Source organism: Balaenoptera borealis (genome assembly GCF_965194805.1).
Source record: "Balaenoptera borealis genome assembly, chromosome: 12".
Lineage (NCBI taxonomy): Eukaryota > Metazoa > Chordata > Mammalia > Artiodactyla > Balaenopteridae > Balaenoptera > Balaenoptera borealis.
The window spans coordinates 12,739,303-12,756,460 of record NC_138869.1 but is presented as its reverse complement, the minus strand read 5'-3'; the positions used below and the strand labels follow the sequence as shown (position 1 = coordinate 12,756,460).

The 17,158-nt window shown below is 42.2% G+C and overlaps 1 long non-coding RNA gene across 1 annotated transcript in view; it reads right to left on the bottom strand.

Annotated features, from left to right (window-relative positions):
• LOC309608146 overlaps window positions 1–17,158 on the bottom strand; it is a 259,623-nt gene that overhangs the window by 34,602 nt on the left and 207,863 nt on the right. The gene's annotated exons all lie outside the window — the stretch shown is intronic.

The following is a 17,158-nucleotide window of genomic DNA, read 5'->3' as shown; positions in this document are numbered from 1 at the left end:
AAACAATTTAGTTAACCTTTATTTTGTTCCGTATTTAACAAATATTTATTGAGCATCTCAGTGCCAGGTAGAGCTAGGCACTAGAGAAATGGGAAAATCAAGGCATTCGGAACCGCTGTTTTCTTATCTCTAAATTGGGGGTCGTAAGTTCTGTTTCACAGGGTTGTGGTGCTGATAACATAAGATACAGAGACACACGGGGCACTTCAGACATTCAATAAATGGCAGCTTTATCTCCCCCAGTCCAGGATAACCTATAAGCTATAACCATACTAAGGCATTTAATTGCAAAGCTGGCACGTAATTTTTTGGCATGTAATTGCAAGGTTGAAATGTAGGGTTTAAAAGGAACATCTGTGGAGTACAATTAAGTGAAAACCCTCTGTGAGACTGTAATCTAGACTTTGTTATCATTTATAATGCAATCTAACAAATAAATTATAATTCAAATGCTATGAATCCATATTAATTCTTGAAACAATTACTCATTAGCACAGAGTCTTACAGATAGCATGCCTTCGGTAAATGTCTTCATGAATAATAAGAATAACTCAACGAAAGAAAAAGAGTGAACTGTGTCTTTAACCAATAATAGTAACAATATTCTGCCCAAGTTACAAAGCCCCTTCATGTTCATTCATTTCATTCCTGCATGTGCATGTATATATGTATGTCCACACACGTACAACAAGATCTACTAGGTTTAGATACAGTTCTACACATGAGAAATATTTAGTAAATAAAACAATATCCCTACTTTCATGGAGCTTATTTCTAGTGAAAAAGACAGACAGGAAGCAAAAAGAAATAGAATGTCAGAGAGTGACTGATGAGGGAAGAAAACTAAAGTTTTCAGTTACTTCATATGTTCTCATCCCACAGTTTTTTTTTAAAGAAACTAAAAGAATACGAAGAAAACTAAAATAATATGATACAGGAGAGATGTGCATGACATTTTCTGATGAGATGGTCAGGAAAGAGCTCTGACAGGTGGTGTTTGAGTGAATTTCTGAATGAGGTCGGTGAGCCAGGCTAAAATCTAGAGTAAGAACATTCCAGGAAGAAGGAACAGCAAATGCTGGCACCCTAACATGGGACTAAGATTTGCATATCTGAGGAAGAGCGAGATCAGTATGGCTGGAGGGAAGAGAAAGAAGAGAGGGTGGAGGTGGTGGGAGATGAGGACTGATCCTAGTTAAGCCAGGGCGAAGATGTTCGATTTTATTCTCAATGTGATCAGATGACAGCTAGTATCCAAGGGTGGCCCCAACAATTCCTCCCCGCCTCATTCATACATTTCACTCCTTGCATTAAGAGGTGGAGCTATTTCCCATTGCCTTGTATCTGGGCTGGCCACGGGAGGGCTTCGGTCAGTAGAATATGGCGAAGTGACATTTCAGGGACTTCAAGTCCAGACCTCAAGAAGACTGGTTGGTTTTGTTTCCTCCCGCTTTGAGCACTGGGAACACTGTCTCTCAGAACCCAGCTGCCACGTCTCGTGGAGAGGGCACATGCAGAACCCAGGTCAGCAGCCGCAACAGATCCGCGGACAGCACCCACTGCCAGCCGTGTGCAGGCGCCATCTTGGATGTGCCACACCCACGGAGCCCCCAGATGACCCCAGTAATAGCAAGGGGAGACGAATCACCCAGTCAAGCCCAGCCAACGCCCAGAATCATGGACAATAACAACATGGTACCATCTTAACTTACGGAGTTATGAGGGTTACTTGTTATGTATCAACAGATAACCAGAATAAACAAGAGGCAACGGTATATGACCTCTATCAAAATATTTAATTTACTTTCATACTATCCCTAAAAGGCGGGCTTCATTATAGTCCCTATTTTCTAGGTAAAGAAACAGACAATAAAATATAACTTTCCAAAAGTTACACAGCAGCTAAGAGACAGAGCCTGGTCTCAAATTTAGGCCTTCTGCAGAGTTCTTTCCCTTGGGTATAACTGAGCATAGATCCAAGCAAACAGGCCCATCTAAATTTCATGAACATAATGCATAATTTCAGATGCCCCATTAATCACACTGCTATATACCTGGGCCAGGCCTATTAAAGTATCTAAAATTTAAATTTAAAGCCGGAATTCTTTTACCATCTGTATCAGACTATTTAATCTCCAGGCTAAAAACACGCGGGGGATGCCAAAGTGTGAGATAACTGAGAACTTAATGTCTACCAAATGCTCTGTAGCTGAGAAAGAAAAATGAACAAATTCATGAATTAGCCTCTGCTTATTCTGAAATTCAAAAGACTCAGTATTAGTCATCCAGGTTTGGGACTTCCATCTTGATCGGAGACAATTTTATTTGAAAATGTGAGTGAAGTTCTTCCTTGGGGGAGATGCAACACTTGTGAAAATCCAAAGGTGCGAAGAGAAATGGCATTTAGATTGGTAGATTTAGAAATCAACATTCAATTTTTTGCTGGGTGGGTAAACTGAAAATAAACGGGTAAGTGTATTTTCTTTCTTTCTAGTGCATGAGAAAACATAGAGAAATGTCAACACACTTTCTACCACAGGTATTGTACTGAGGATCTCTGAAGTAGTGTTCCTTCTTCTGAATATGGCATGCAGGTGCTGGGGAAGATTATGTTACATGGTAAATGGTCTAGTGCATTGTAAGCCTCAATAAATGAACATTTATTGAAAATGTCTCTCTTCCAACACTGAGTTTCATCATCTGTAGAATAAGGATATGCCCCAAGAAAGCAAGCATGTACTATATAACCTTCATCTGCATTGGACACTGTCCATCATACTTTCCCACTGATCAGACTCTGAGACCCTTCTCAAAACAGGGTCTTGGATGTCCTATCAGTCACTCACAGTTGGTCCTTAAAAAGAATCATTTTATCATTTGGTGGACAAGTATATGCTACCCTCCAAGCTCTGAAGTTGGTAACTCCATGGCTCCAGATCCATGGAAATCTTGAAAATAATCCAGATTCCTCTTAAAGTGCTGTCATTATAACAAAAGGAAAATTATTTTAACGTTGGCAACTGCAGCAAACTACCCACCATGGACTGAGCTGGGTGATTAATTACTTAAGTATTAATTATCACTTCATTCTTCACTGCAGTGTTTATAGCATCTTCATACATTTAGCATGTAGAAAGCACTTTAGGTCTTTTGAATGACAGGATGAGCAGAAGTGTCGCCCTATTAAAATTGTCTCTATAATTTGTGAGTCGTAACAAGTCATATTTTCATCTAGACTCTTGAGTCATCAAACTAGAAACTTGAAATGTAAGAATTGGTGCCAATAGAGATCAAGAATTGGCTGGCGATGGGGGAGGGGAGAGAATATTAGTATGCAAACCATTGTGTTAGGCCTTTAGGGAATTCAAACTAGAGTATGACATTCTCAAGGAACCCACTGTTGAGATGGGGAGATGCCCTGGTGTTCTAACAAGATAAATACAAATACCAGGACTCATTGTGCTAAATGTCAGACATCAAGCAGAATATGCTCCAAAGATTCAGAAAAGGGAAAGGTCAACGGGGCTGGGGCTTGGACAAGATCTTAAAGACACATCCCTGGAGGATGCAAGACCCATTTCCGTAACCTGTAGCATCTAGCTAAGTGCCTGGTACGTGGCTGATGCTAAAGAAACGTCTGGAGGCTCAGCGGACATCAGGTACACTTAGCTAAGTAAAAAAGAAAATGCCAAATTTGAGTGGATAGCAAAAACAGAGCAGAGGTGGCAGCTCCTGGTGAGCTCTGGAACACAGGTCCACGAGGTGAAGAACAGAAGAAAATGATTCCCTTTCTACACTCTCTCCTTGAGCAATCTCACTCCCACCTATGGCGCAACAGTGCCTTCTATGCTAAAGACTCCCATCTGTCACTTAAGCTCCACTCCAACAAACTTCTACACTCTCCCCCCACACAACCACTGGGCATCTTCCTTGGAATATCCCACAGGGGTCCTCAAAGTCAAGTTGTCTAAAGTCCTTCTCCTAAACCCCATCTTGATTTTCCTTTTTCTCATACTGGGAGCACCTTTGTGCCAGACTGGAAACTGTACTGGCATCTTTAACACACTCTTCCTCTTAGATAATCCTGCTGATTCTCTACCAGTTCCTCCATTTGTGGTTGTCTGCACCTTATTTACAGTGACGGTCCCTAATGGCACCCGTGGCTCACAGCCCCCTGCGTGTCCTTTCATCGAGTATATGTTATTTCCTTCCCTCCAACCTGGACCCACTGCAATCCGTTCTGCTGTATTCACTTCCCAAGAGAACAACCCGGGTCACTCCATCTTTTATCCACGTGTGCATCTGAGTTGTCTGATCACCACTCACCACACACATCACAACAATCAGAAATAACCTCTTCTTCCTCTTCCTTGGACCATATTTATCCCATCTCCCCTTTTAAACTTGTGAGCTATTTGGAACCATGGTCACGTTTGTCACAGTATTTCCTGCAGCACCCTAGCACACAGTATACAGCTGGCACTCAATCAATGTATGTAAAAACAATTGATGCAGGAGCTTGGGGCTATAGAGCTAGAGGATCCTAAATGCCAGGTTAAGGGACTTGGTGTCCATCCTATAGGTATTTGAGAGCCCTGGAAGACCCTGGATTTATTAAATGACTTCTGCAAGCCTATGAATTAGGGAGATTGTTCTGGCACACAGAATGGGCTAGGGGGAAGAGTCATCTGAATAGAAGGAGCCTTGATTTTCTGAGGAAATGTAATGTATGAAATAAATAAAAAATTAGTTAAGAGAAAGTAAAAGTATAAACATTAAAATGAAAAATGAGAAAAAATAAGTCTATCATCTAGAGTGTGTCCGTAATTCTAAAGGACCCCATGAAAATATCATTACAGTACTTTTCAGTTGTCTGTAGTAATGAGGCAGAGTCGATAATGTTCCTATAAAACCATCTTAAATCTCTTCTGCGAAAAAGAACAGTAAAAATAAATAAACTATATAACTTGTAATAATTGAAATAAACCTTTGTTATGTCAGGATCTCTCTCTCTCTCTCTCTCTTCCCCTCTCTCTGTCACACACACACACACACACACACACACACACACACACACACACACACACACACACACACACACATCCAAGGCTAGAAAAAGTATACTTAAGAAGCAGCTTAGCTGACTTTATTTTCCCCGACCATCAGGTGTTAGAAGTACATGTAAATATGGAAAGAGTTACATAAAACTCAAATAGAAGAGAGGTACATTAAGATCCATGGATGAACTACAGAATGTACTACCAGACACCACGTAAGTTAGAAAGCTCTGCCACTTTCATATCCATGTGACACGTACACTGGGCCAGAAGCTTCTCTCACTGATCCATCATCTTGGCCAGAAGACTTGGCTCTATTCTCTAGGGAATTAGGCAGGTATAAGAGTGAATAAAGATTCCCCTAATGTCCTGATATGAGTGATAAGAGGAAACAGATGCTGACTATCTGGGCGGTATAATCAATAAACATGATGTTAATGTTAACATTATGAATAATAGCAATATTATGAATAATGAAAAAAACTACTAATGAAGTACTTACTGCTAAGTCCCAAGTGCTTTTTCATACACTGTCTTATTAATTACCGTAAGAACCCTAGAAGGTAGGTATTTTTAAGTCATTTTGCAGGTGAAGGAGCCAGAGGCACATAACATTCATGAAGCAACAAGGTAAATAGTTCAGCCAAACTCAAAGCCTCGTCTCTTTCCATTATACTATGCTCCTAGAATTTAACCAGTCGAACAGAGAAAGGAAAAGTATTCCAGGAAGGTGAAACAGCAGGAGCAAAGGCACGGAGCAAAAGAATGCATGGAAGTTTTTGCAAAATCAATGTGATCAGTGTGCATGGAAAGAGGTGTGTGTGGCGGTGTGACTGGAGAGTAGCCTGGAGAGAGAAGCTAACGTCAGATCCTGACCAGCCCATGGGCTGGCACTTTACTCATTATTGAGCCAGAGGGCGGCCGGATTGAATCAGCATCTTAAAATGGTCCCTCCATTGTCACCCCACTGGAGGGGATGTGGAGTTGCAGGGATGGCCTCAGGGGGCATGGCTTCAGGGTTCCAGAGAACACAGGCTGGGGGCGCTCCCTGGGCATAGCAACAGTGGTAAAGGAGGTGGCTAAATGAAGCAAAAGTGGGTAGAGAAGTGACTAGTAAGCAAAGGATAGGGCAATTCTTATTTCCCACTCCTGAAAAAAGAAAATTAAAGCTTTGAATATTACTCTCATAAAGGAAAGCTTTCAGTTTCAAGGTAGTGGTAAAATCAAGTGGACAAACAATTTGAGAAGTATCTATTACATAACTATGCATACACATGAAAAAGAAGGAGACACGTGTGTGTATGTGTGTGTGTATGTGTGTGTGTGTCTGTATATTACTGGCACCAGTAATATATATCTAGATCAGTTATCACATAATAGGAAGCACTTTGGCCAAAGATATCAGTAAGTCCAAAACAGCCTTTCTCTATCCACATAAAATTATGCCAATGGCCCAAGAACCTAGCATACTTCAAAAGCAGATGATTTTATTTGACAATTTACTACAAAATGAAATTCATTTTCCCATAATGATACTTCTAAATCCCATCTACAGTGCTTCATCTATAGACAAGAGTCAGAAGCAATGATTCTGAATAATTTCAACATTCTGGAAAATCAATCTTCCCAGAACTCAAGGAATCATTCTCACTGCTGCTTTTTAAAAAGAAACAATAAGAACTTGGGGGTTAGGTGTAATAAGTTGCTTTGGGATGGGGGTACATGACATTACTGGGCCTTCAGGTTCTCCCTTCTACAGCCCTAAACTTCTATTCCCATCTTACTGTGCTCTTGTGGAAAGAAGCAGGGGATGAAATAAATCAACACAATTTTTCTAAGGATTGATAATGGCTAGAAAGCAAGTGAGAAGTGGTGGCTAGGGAAAAGGGAAAGTGAGTGACAGAGAACTCTAATGAGACGGCAGCTGGAACGAGGTAGCAGGTGGCTACAAGCTACCTCTCAAAGAAGTATTCATTGGCATGTTTTTCTCCACTATATCGAAATCCCTTGAGGGACTTCCCTGGAAGTCCAGTGGTTAAGACTCAGCTTCCACTGCAGGGGGCACAGGTTCAATCCCCGGTCGGGGAACTAAGATCCCACATGCCGTGCTTCACAGCCAAAAAATTAAAAATTAATTAATTTTTTAAAAAACCCTTGAGAGCTAGGACCAGGCTTAATGATGACCTTCTCTATTCCTAGCATCTACCATGGTCCTTGACCCAGACATGAGCCTAGATGGACATGGATTTTCACCTCAATACAGAGACAGGAGTTAACGGTCCAGGCTCATCAAAGTTACAATCTCCTCCCATAGCGTTTGAGAGAGAAAGTCTGAGACTTGGAGACATAATTTGTCTGTGCACCGGGAAGACATTTTAAGCTTTGCTACATCACATCTTATTTATGTCTATACGTACTGTAATTTTATAAGCAACTACAACCTGTGCCATTGCTTCCAGTTTAGAAATAAATAGAATATGGTCTGACTGGTTATCTTAACGCAATTTATGATTATTCAGGTAAACTTCTGCAAGTAGCTGTTTTTACTGTGGTAAAATGTACATAACATAAAATTTACCACTTTAACCATTTTTAAGTGTACACTTCAGTGACATTTAGTACATTCACACCATTGTACAATCATCACTATCATCCATCTCCAGAATTTTCCATCACCCTGACCTGAACCAAAACTTTGCATATTACATACTAACTCCCCATTCCTCCCTCCCCCAGCCCCTGATAACCACTATTTGACTTTCTGGGTCTATGAGTTTGGCTATTCTAAGTACCTCATGTAAGTGGAATAATATTTGTCCTTTTGTATCTAGCTTATTTCACTTAGCATACTGTTTTCAAAGTTTACAAGTATTATAACACGTATCAGAATTTCATTCATACTCCAGTGTGTGTGTGTGTGTGTGTGTGTGTGTGTGTGTGTGTGTGTGTGTGTGTGTATGTGTATAATATTTTATCCATCCATCCACTGGTGGACATTTACGCTATGTGCTCCTGTTGCTTATTGTGAATAACGCTATGAACACTGCTGTACAAGTGTCTGTTCCAGTCCTTGCTTTCAGTTCTTTTGGATATACACCCAGGAGTGGAATTTCTGGATCATATGGTAATCCAATGTCTTTTTCTTGTTTTTTGTTTGTTTTGTCTTTTATTTTATTTTTTTTAGGAACCACCATACTCTTTTCCATAGTGGCTGCACCGTTCTACATTCCCACCAGCAATGCACGAGTTCAATATGCCCACGATCTGCCAGCAGTTTGTTACTGCTGTTTTTGTTTGCTTGTTTGTTTGTTCTGGATAAAAGTCACCCTGATGGTATGAGGTGGGATCTCATTGTGATTCTGATTGGCATTTCCCTAATCATCAGTGATGCTGAGCATATTTTCACGTCCTTATTGTCTATTTGTATATCTTCTTTGGAGAAATGTCTGTTCAAATCCTTTACCCAATTTTAATTGGGTTGTTCGTTTCTGTTGTTGTCGAGTTGCAAGAAGCTTTTTACAACGTGGAAAAAATTTCTTTTTGAACCAACTTCTAAATTGGGGGTGCCAAACTATGACAGTAGGCTTTCTACCTATTGTTGTAAATGAAGTTTTATTGGAACACAGCCATGCTCATTTGTTGATACCCTGGCTGCTTTCATACTACAGAGGCAGAGTTGAATGATTGCCATAGAGATAATAAGGTCCACAAAGCCTGACATATTCACTACCTGGCCCTTCACAGAAGAGGTCTGTCAGCCACTCTTCTAAAAATGCCATCTGGTTGGTCGGTTTTTGAAAAAGTACCTGGGGCTAAGAATCGCAATTTTGCTCTTCTTTTTAAGACATTTGGTCTGCATAAAGTAGTCTATGATCAGCCCTATGGTTTAGGGTTGCCAGATAAAACACAGCACACCCAATAAAAATTGGATTTCTCATAAACAACAATGTTTTAGTATAAGTATGTCCTAAATCTTTTATGGAATATACTTATACTATAGCATTATTTGTTTATTTGAATATCAAATTTAACTGGATATCCTGCATTTTTACTTACCTATCATAACAGCCCTACTACCATTTCATAAAATCAGGGCCACTAGTAAGTCCTAAACTCTTTGGAAAGCAGGAATAGTCGTGACATGCTGTAAAACTTTCCCACAACATCTCCAAGCATTTGTGCTGCTGTTCTTTCAGCTTTAAAACACGGACCAGGTGAAGCTTTACTGGCCACACCCCAGGTGGAGTTGGATGCCCTTTCCCTGCGATATGATGACACTGTCAAAAATATAATAATTAATAACAGCAACAAGAGCTAAGCCTGATTTGCTCATTTCTATGTAGGAGGCACTCAAGAACACAGAGCAGGGCCTCAACGAATAGTTAGCTTTTGAGCCCTCCCAGAAGCCTTCCAACTAGTTGTTCTGTCTTATTCTTGCTACTGAATTGCCCAACCACCTCTGTTTCCCTCACTGGCCTCCAACTAATAAAGCTGCCCTCCAGGAAAGGGAATGCAGAAAGCCTGCCACATCCCTGGGGACAGGACTAGAGCCAGGGGTCAAGAGACTGTTCTGCGTTCCCAGGAAATCCTAGCCTTGCTTAGACTCACGCTAAATTTTGATGGGATTAGGTAGAGGTGGAGGATTAGGGAAGGAGGACAGGGAGAGATGTCACTAACATTTGTTTATCACTTGAAGGCCTAGGATTTTGAATTAACCCTTAGATCAGAGCTTTCAGGTGAGTAATAACATCCTCAAAGATTGAAGACCAAGCTCCAAGGAAGCAGCAAGGCACTGTTACTTTGAAAGGTTGAGCTGAATTCCCGAGGTCACAAAACTAGTGAACCTGGCGCTATGACTGAAACCGACATAGGTCTTTTTCACTCTGCCTCACTGACAAGAAAGATAATTTCTTTAAAAGGCAAAAACTAGAATTCACAAAAATCAAACCAAGTTAAAAGAAACAGTCTGCGCAACTCTGTCACGATTTTGAAATAATTCCTCACGCCTGGGTTTTTTTTTTTAACACTAACATATAATTAAGAATGGATGTATTTTCTGCAAAACAAATCAGATTCATCCAGATACAACTTCCGACAATACTTCCACGCTCTAAAAGATCATGTTCCAACCAGAAGTCTTATTCTTCCATCATATTTGATGATGCTATCAGGTGACCTTGGGAGCCACTCGGTCAGCCCATGAAGCCCTAGCTGACCATGAAATTAGGTACATTTTGAGCTGACCACTGGGGGCAAGTCCATGATGGACATAAAGAGTCACTTAAACTCCATGAGACATCTGAACTCAGAGGACCAGCTTAATACCTTAGATATCAAGGTTCTAACAGTTTAGTTCAGCTCGTGTCAATAATTCTTCTAGTGAATTCTGAGATAAAAATAGAAACTTTACCACATTTTAAAGTTCAAGATAATTTTATAATTACTGTAACATTTCACAGCCATTGACTAAGTGAAGACACCCTGTTTTAACATAAAAAACAATGGTAATATCTTAAGTCAAATGTGCAAATGAATACTAAGTGTTAACCACCTAATATATGTCATACCATATGTATACACAAAAACACAGGATATTTACTAAAAATAACTAGAGCTGAATGGAGTATTAGAAACACACTAGTGTATATCCCTAACTTTACAAGTGAAGACACTTTGACCAAGGAAATTCAAGATATATACACAGGATGTATATGTATAGTATGCATGTATACACACAACACACATGCATGCATATATATGTACATACACACACATATATGGAGAGGGAGGGAGGATGAATGAATGAGTAAATGTGCATCTGTACATCAATTAAAGTATATGTTGGTGGCGTGGTAGAAGCAATCAAGTAAACAGCAGGTATCAGAATTCCTGTTGGGGGATTTCCCTGGCAGTCCAGTGGGTAAGACTCCACGCTCCCAATTCAGGGGGCCCAGGTTCAATCCCTGGTTGGGGAACTAGATCCCACACACATACTGCCACTAAGAAGTCCGTGTGCCATAACTAAGACCCAGCGCAGCCAAAATGAATGAATAAATGAATGAATGAATAAATAAATAAATACATTTAAAAATTCCTGCTGGAAGAGAGACTGTGTTCACATTGCTGAGCCTTTGGGTGAGGCCATGATGAAATGGTTGAAGAGGACCAAACTGCTCTGAAGAGGAAATAAACAGGATACAAGGGTGGGACAAAAAGAGAGGGGAGAGAAGACTGGAGAAAGGAGAGGGGGATGGTAGTGGGCAGCATGACAATCAAAAGAGTTTTTTTTTTTTTAAATTGTATTTATGAGCAAATATCATGGCCTTCCAATTTTTAAATTAATTAATTAATTAATTAATTAATTAATTATTTTGGCTGTGTTGGGTCTTCGTTTCTGTGCGAGGGCTTTCTCCAGTTGCGGCGAGCGGGGGCCACTCCTCATCGCGGTGTGCGGGCCTCTCACTATCGCAGCCTCTCTTGTTGCGGAGCACAGGCTCCAGACGCGCAGGCTCAGTAGTTGTGGCTCACGGGCCCAGTTGCTCCGCAGCATGTGGGATCTTCCCAGACCAGGGCTCGAACCTGTGTCCCCTGCATTGGCAGGCAGACTCTCAACCACTGCGCCACCAGGGAAGCCCCAAAAGAGTTTTAAAAGCAGAAATTTGTGGTATTTAACTTATTTGATGTATTTAATGCATCTGTGGTCGCTCTGATATAAGGACTCTCCAGAGCCTCTAACTCTCAGCCAAGTCTGCAATGCGTATGAGCCTTGTGCGTGGGTCTGGGATGAAATCAGGGTAAAGAGGGTGAGATCCAGGCGTAGAAGAGGCCACAGGAGGTGAGTGTGCAGAAAGGGCAAGTGCTCAGGGGGGTGGAATCACCACCAGCAGGAAGCATGAGGCTGCAAGGTCTGGCAAAGGTCTGGAGAACTTGAGAAGAGCACGGACCCGGGCCTGAGCTGCCTGGTGGGCTGTGTACACACATTTCACGGATATCCCACTACGGATGCATTGAGGATTTGGGCGGGCGTGGCCTTTCACTTCTGGGTTGCTGGCAGCAGTCTGAAAAGGTGGTAGTGACGTCTGAGAGTTGAGGCTCCTCGGGGGTGGTCAGCTGAGAGGAGAGCCACAGCCCCATGTCCCCCAGAGGCTGGCTGGGAAGACTGAGAAGACTTGACAGCCAGGAAGGGAGCACCAGCCAGGGCAGGAGGGAAGCTGTATCATGAAGCCACAGAAGTTGGCTGAGGATGACGAAGCTATGGAATTACTGCCTTATCATCTCAGTGTCCTTGACGCCCAAACCCTTGGTTAGCCTTCTGTTATGGATGGTTACTAGCTATCACCTCAGTAAATCAGCAGGACTTGTGTCCTAACAACCCAAGTTGAGCTCTGAGAGTCATGTGCTACTACCGGCAGGGAAAGGAAGGTAGAGGGAGACAGGCATGTTTAAACTGAGTCAGTCTCCACTCCAGAGGACTGGCCGGGAGTGGTCATCAGCTGCAGTGGCGGGCTGTAATTGCAAGTCGGAGCTTACTCCAGCATTCTGGAAAAATATGTGTGCTTCACCGGTTGCCTTCTCAACTTGTAGACACACATTCTGGCTCTGTTTCTTCCTCTCACATCACTGGGAGGGTCTCAAATATGCCTTTTTTTTAAAAAAAACAAGTAACAGAAACCTAATTCCAACCAGCTTAAGTGAAAAGGAAATGCAAATGAGGAGTGCAGGTGTGGCGCCACCTTTAGGTAGGACCACGACGCAGGTGATGGAGTAGGGCTTGTCTCTCCCTCCTGCCTAGCACTGTCTCCCTCCTTGTATCCTCAGACCGCCTTTCCCAGGGGGGAGAAGACTCCCAACGCTCCCAACGTTACCTCCCACAAGATTAGCCCCTCCTCCGGGAATCAGGAACTTTCTGTCTCCCGACACCCTTTTACAAATTTAAAAATGGTTTTGCAACTAATATTTGAGACTCTTATCCATGCTGTAAGTACTTACTGAGCTCTCTGAAGTACACGACAAATCTCTTCCTCTTGTGAAGCATCTATTTATGTGCCTGTGCTAGTCCCAGGGGCAAGGGGTACTGTGCCTGAAATCATCTGGACCAGATACTCATCCCCGCGGGGCCGTGGCGGGAAGCGCGCACTGTGACTGACAGCCCCACTCGGGCCTCATGGAATGAGGGAGGGGCAGCTTTCCCAATGACACCGACGAGGAGAGCACACAGAACACCAGATGCACCATACGCCGCCTCACTTCCCATTTTCCCTCTAAATAAATTCCTGAACTGTAACCTCAAGCCCACCAGCTGTATTTAAGCATTCAGACAGGAAAGGATGCCAATGCCAATGGAGGCTTCTTTCTGGAAGAGCTCTCTCAATCCCTGATAAGGCAGCAACCACACAGGTGTAGAGCAGGCAGGAGGAATAGTGCCCACAATCTCCAAGTCTGCAAACTAGGTAACTGTGTTGGCATCTTAGCAGCTGATCTTGTTTGCATTTATAAATTAAGTTTTTAATACCCACACTTGTAGAGGTGAATGTTTTTTGGCATTTGACTTTTGTCTCAGAAGCAAAATGTCATGGTATTTTTTAAAGTGCATAGATTTGAAGCAAATGCAAAGCAAGTGCCTTCTGGCTTGGAAAACAACCAGACTGCACTCATCCTAAAATGAGATGTAATGAGTGGCCCAGAGAGCACTTATCATTTCTTCCCACAGGGGCCATGCCTTGGCTCGCCCTTTACTGTGAAATTCCAAATACTTTTAGCGTAGTATGTGTGGAAGAACGTCGGAAATATAATTTACAAGGCCTGGGAGATTCAGGAAATTTGAGATTATACCCAGAACGGGACAGGCAGGTCTTACAGGTGTCACAAACGCTTGGTGGGAGGTTGCTAAAGAAATAGCTTGTTTGTTTCACTGAATGCCAAAGAAAGTCACGTGGCCATGAACCTGAGGTACAAGGATGATAGGAATAGTCAGTATATGACAAAGGGGGTGACAACCATCAGCAACCCTGGGCATCGCCCTTTTATATCTGCTTGATCACGTCTCTTTTTCCTACTCTAGGTTATAAATTCTGTGAGGACAGTGGACAAATGATTCTTATTTACCTTTAAAATTCCAAGGCCCAGCTAAATGCTTGGAGGGGGAGGGGGGAGGAGGAACGGGAGGAGGAGGAGGAAGGGGAAGAGGGGGAGAAGGAAGGGGAGGAGGGAGAGGGGAGGAGGCAGAGGGGCAGGGGGAGGGTAATGATTCTCAAACAAGAGGATATAGAAGAATCACCTAGCCTTTGTTGACCATGCAGGTTACCCAGGAACAACTCCCAGAGGTTCTCATTCAGAGGGTCTGGGCTGGGTCTCAGGGGTGGGGCAGGATAGGTGATGGAAAATCACCAACAGTACGATTGTTGAAGGTGTCTCTGAAGTGGGGTACATGCACTGCCAAGAGGAATGCAGGAAAGAAATGTTTGCCCCACTACTGTCATCTGTCTTTTCCTCTAACAGAGAAACAAGCTTTACTAATGATTAATGCGTGTGTTGACAGTAGCACTTGTGCATAATTAATAAATAAACACACATAAATTAAAGCTACATACTAGAAAGGGAAATTTTTTTTAAAGAAAATAAAAGTGTTTGAAGCCACTACCAAAGATAGTGCAACAAAATGCATGTCTCCTTCCCACTCCTGACACCCATTCCTCAAACGCCCCTCTCTGAGTTGACCCATCAGCACTGCTGTCTTCTCTTTCCTTAAGAGAGCCTGTGCATATTCAAGCATATCTGAATCTCTTTTTCTCTGTACATAGATGGTATATTATTAAATACACTGGCCAGTATCTTGCTTTCCTTTTTTTTTTTTAACTTAAAAATACAAGTTGTTGACTCTTTCTTACCAGCACCTATTGATGTGTCTTATTCTTTTTACGTACAGAGAAGCAACACAATCAAGTGATTTTGAGCACTGACTCTAGGGCTAGGCTGTGTGAGTTCAAATCTCATCACTGCCAACTACTAGCTGTGTGACCTTGGGCAAGTGACTTACCCACTATGAACCTTAGTTTCCTCATCTGAAAAGTGAGAGTAATAATAACAGTACCTATCTCATAGGGCTGAGAGAATATTAAATGAATTAATATATGGAAAGTAATTAGAACAGTGACTTCTACATAGTAAGTGCTTCTTATTTAAAAGGATTAGGTGACTGGTGGGAGTGGGTCAAGGAACATATTTTGAGAATCTCTGTCCTACATTAAGATGGTTTCATCCATTCATTCATTCGTCCATTCATTTATGTGTTGAGCATTTACCATGTATCAAATAATGAATGTACAGAAGTGAACAAAAAGAATTCACTCTTGCCTTCATGGAGTTGAAATGCAATCACAGCACAGATCATGCAAAACTCCTTATCCCTCCACCCACCCAATTAGTCTGGAAACCTGTACTTTTCCTTCTCTGTTTTCTCAACTGTATAATAAGGTATGCTCAGTAAATGCTTTACTATTGAAGTAATGGTAAATTTGCTACTATACAGACATGATCTCAAATATTTGTTATGCAATAGGGATTTAGTGATTCAGAAAATAAATGAAAATTTCTAAGACCTGGCTCCTGTCTGGCAAACTTGTGAGGCTGGGCCATCTCCTTCTGGCTCGGTCTCTCCCCCTTTCTCTCTTCCGCCACAATTTACTCTAAAGATCAGGGCCTGACACACTATGCCAGCAGAGAATCACTGGTCCTTATTAAAATGTCTCTACTTTTCCCCAAATCAAGATGTCTTAGCTCTTGCTCTCTGCCAGAGGCACCAGTCCCCAAAGTTAACACATCAAATATTGATGATTTATGACTGTCTACTGTGTATGTGCCATTCCAGGGAAATGCACTCATTAAAGACGCAATTCAATCCAAAGAAATGAAGATCTAAGAGTAGAATTTTAGGAAGTATACCATTCATGGAAGGTTTTTACAACACGAAGGCTAACATGGTCAGCTTTGATAATAACCTCCCCGCCCTTCATGGTTGCTAGTCCCTTAAAATTTACAAAATCCTTCAGCATTTTCTTTATCAAAACATTTCTAGGGGCTGATTTCACTATTCCTGCTTTACAGGTTAGGAAACAGGAAGACATCAGATGTAAACAACTTATTTTAAATTCAAGGTGCCATAAGAAGCCAGAGCGATTCAAACTCTGATCTTCATTCAGCCTTGATGTTCAGTCCCCTTCCCATCTCATTGTAGCCAGCTCATACTGGGGAGAGAGACGGCTTGAAGAAAGAAGACATATTACCAATACCGTAACCTGCCCGTTGTCTCTGAAAATCACACCCCTGATTCAGTGGTGATCAGTTATGAACCCAGTCAACTGTTTCAGCATCCTGCGTGTGGCTGTGGTAAGTGTAATTTACACTGAAGTACAAAAGGGGTGTCTGTGAGCTCAACTGTAAATGCAATCTCCCTGCAGCAAGCTTCCTAATTCACTAGTTTTGGGCCAAAAAACACTCTTCTCTTGTTCCTGTAGCTGCATTGCCCTCTAGTGGGAAAAGCTGGCACCACGCCCTGCAAAGTTGCGCTGAATGAGGGGATGTCAGTCACAGCCCTTCCTTACAGGGATAACAATCCCCAGGCATAAACTCCAATACGCCTGGGTGTAACTCAGCCATGTGCATTATTGAAATAATGGGTCATGTCCTCAGATATAAGAGTGTCCTTAAAACCTCAGCGTGCAGAATTATCTTCATTATAATGAATAACATTATAACACTTCCCCTATTTTAAATTACATATATTTCCTACATTTCAGGGGATAGGGTCCTTATACACACACACACACACAAATCATAGAAAGTAACAGCTAAACCTTAAAAATATCTGACCCAGGGGCTTCCCTGGTGGCGCAGTGGTTGAGAATCCGCCTGCCAATGCAGGGGACACGGGTTCGAGCCCTGGTCTGGGAAGATCCCACATGCCACGGAGCAACTAGGCCCGTGAGCCACCATTACTGAGCCTGCACGTCTGGAGCCTGTGCTCCGCAACAAGAGAGGCCGCAATAGTGAGAGGCCCGTGCACCGCGATGAAGAGTGGCCCCCGCTCGCCGCAACTAGAGAAA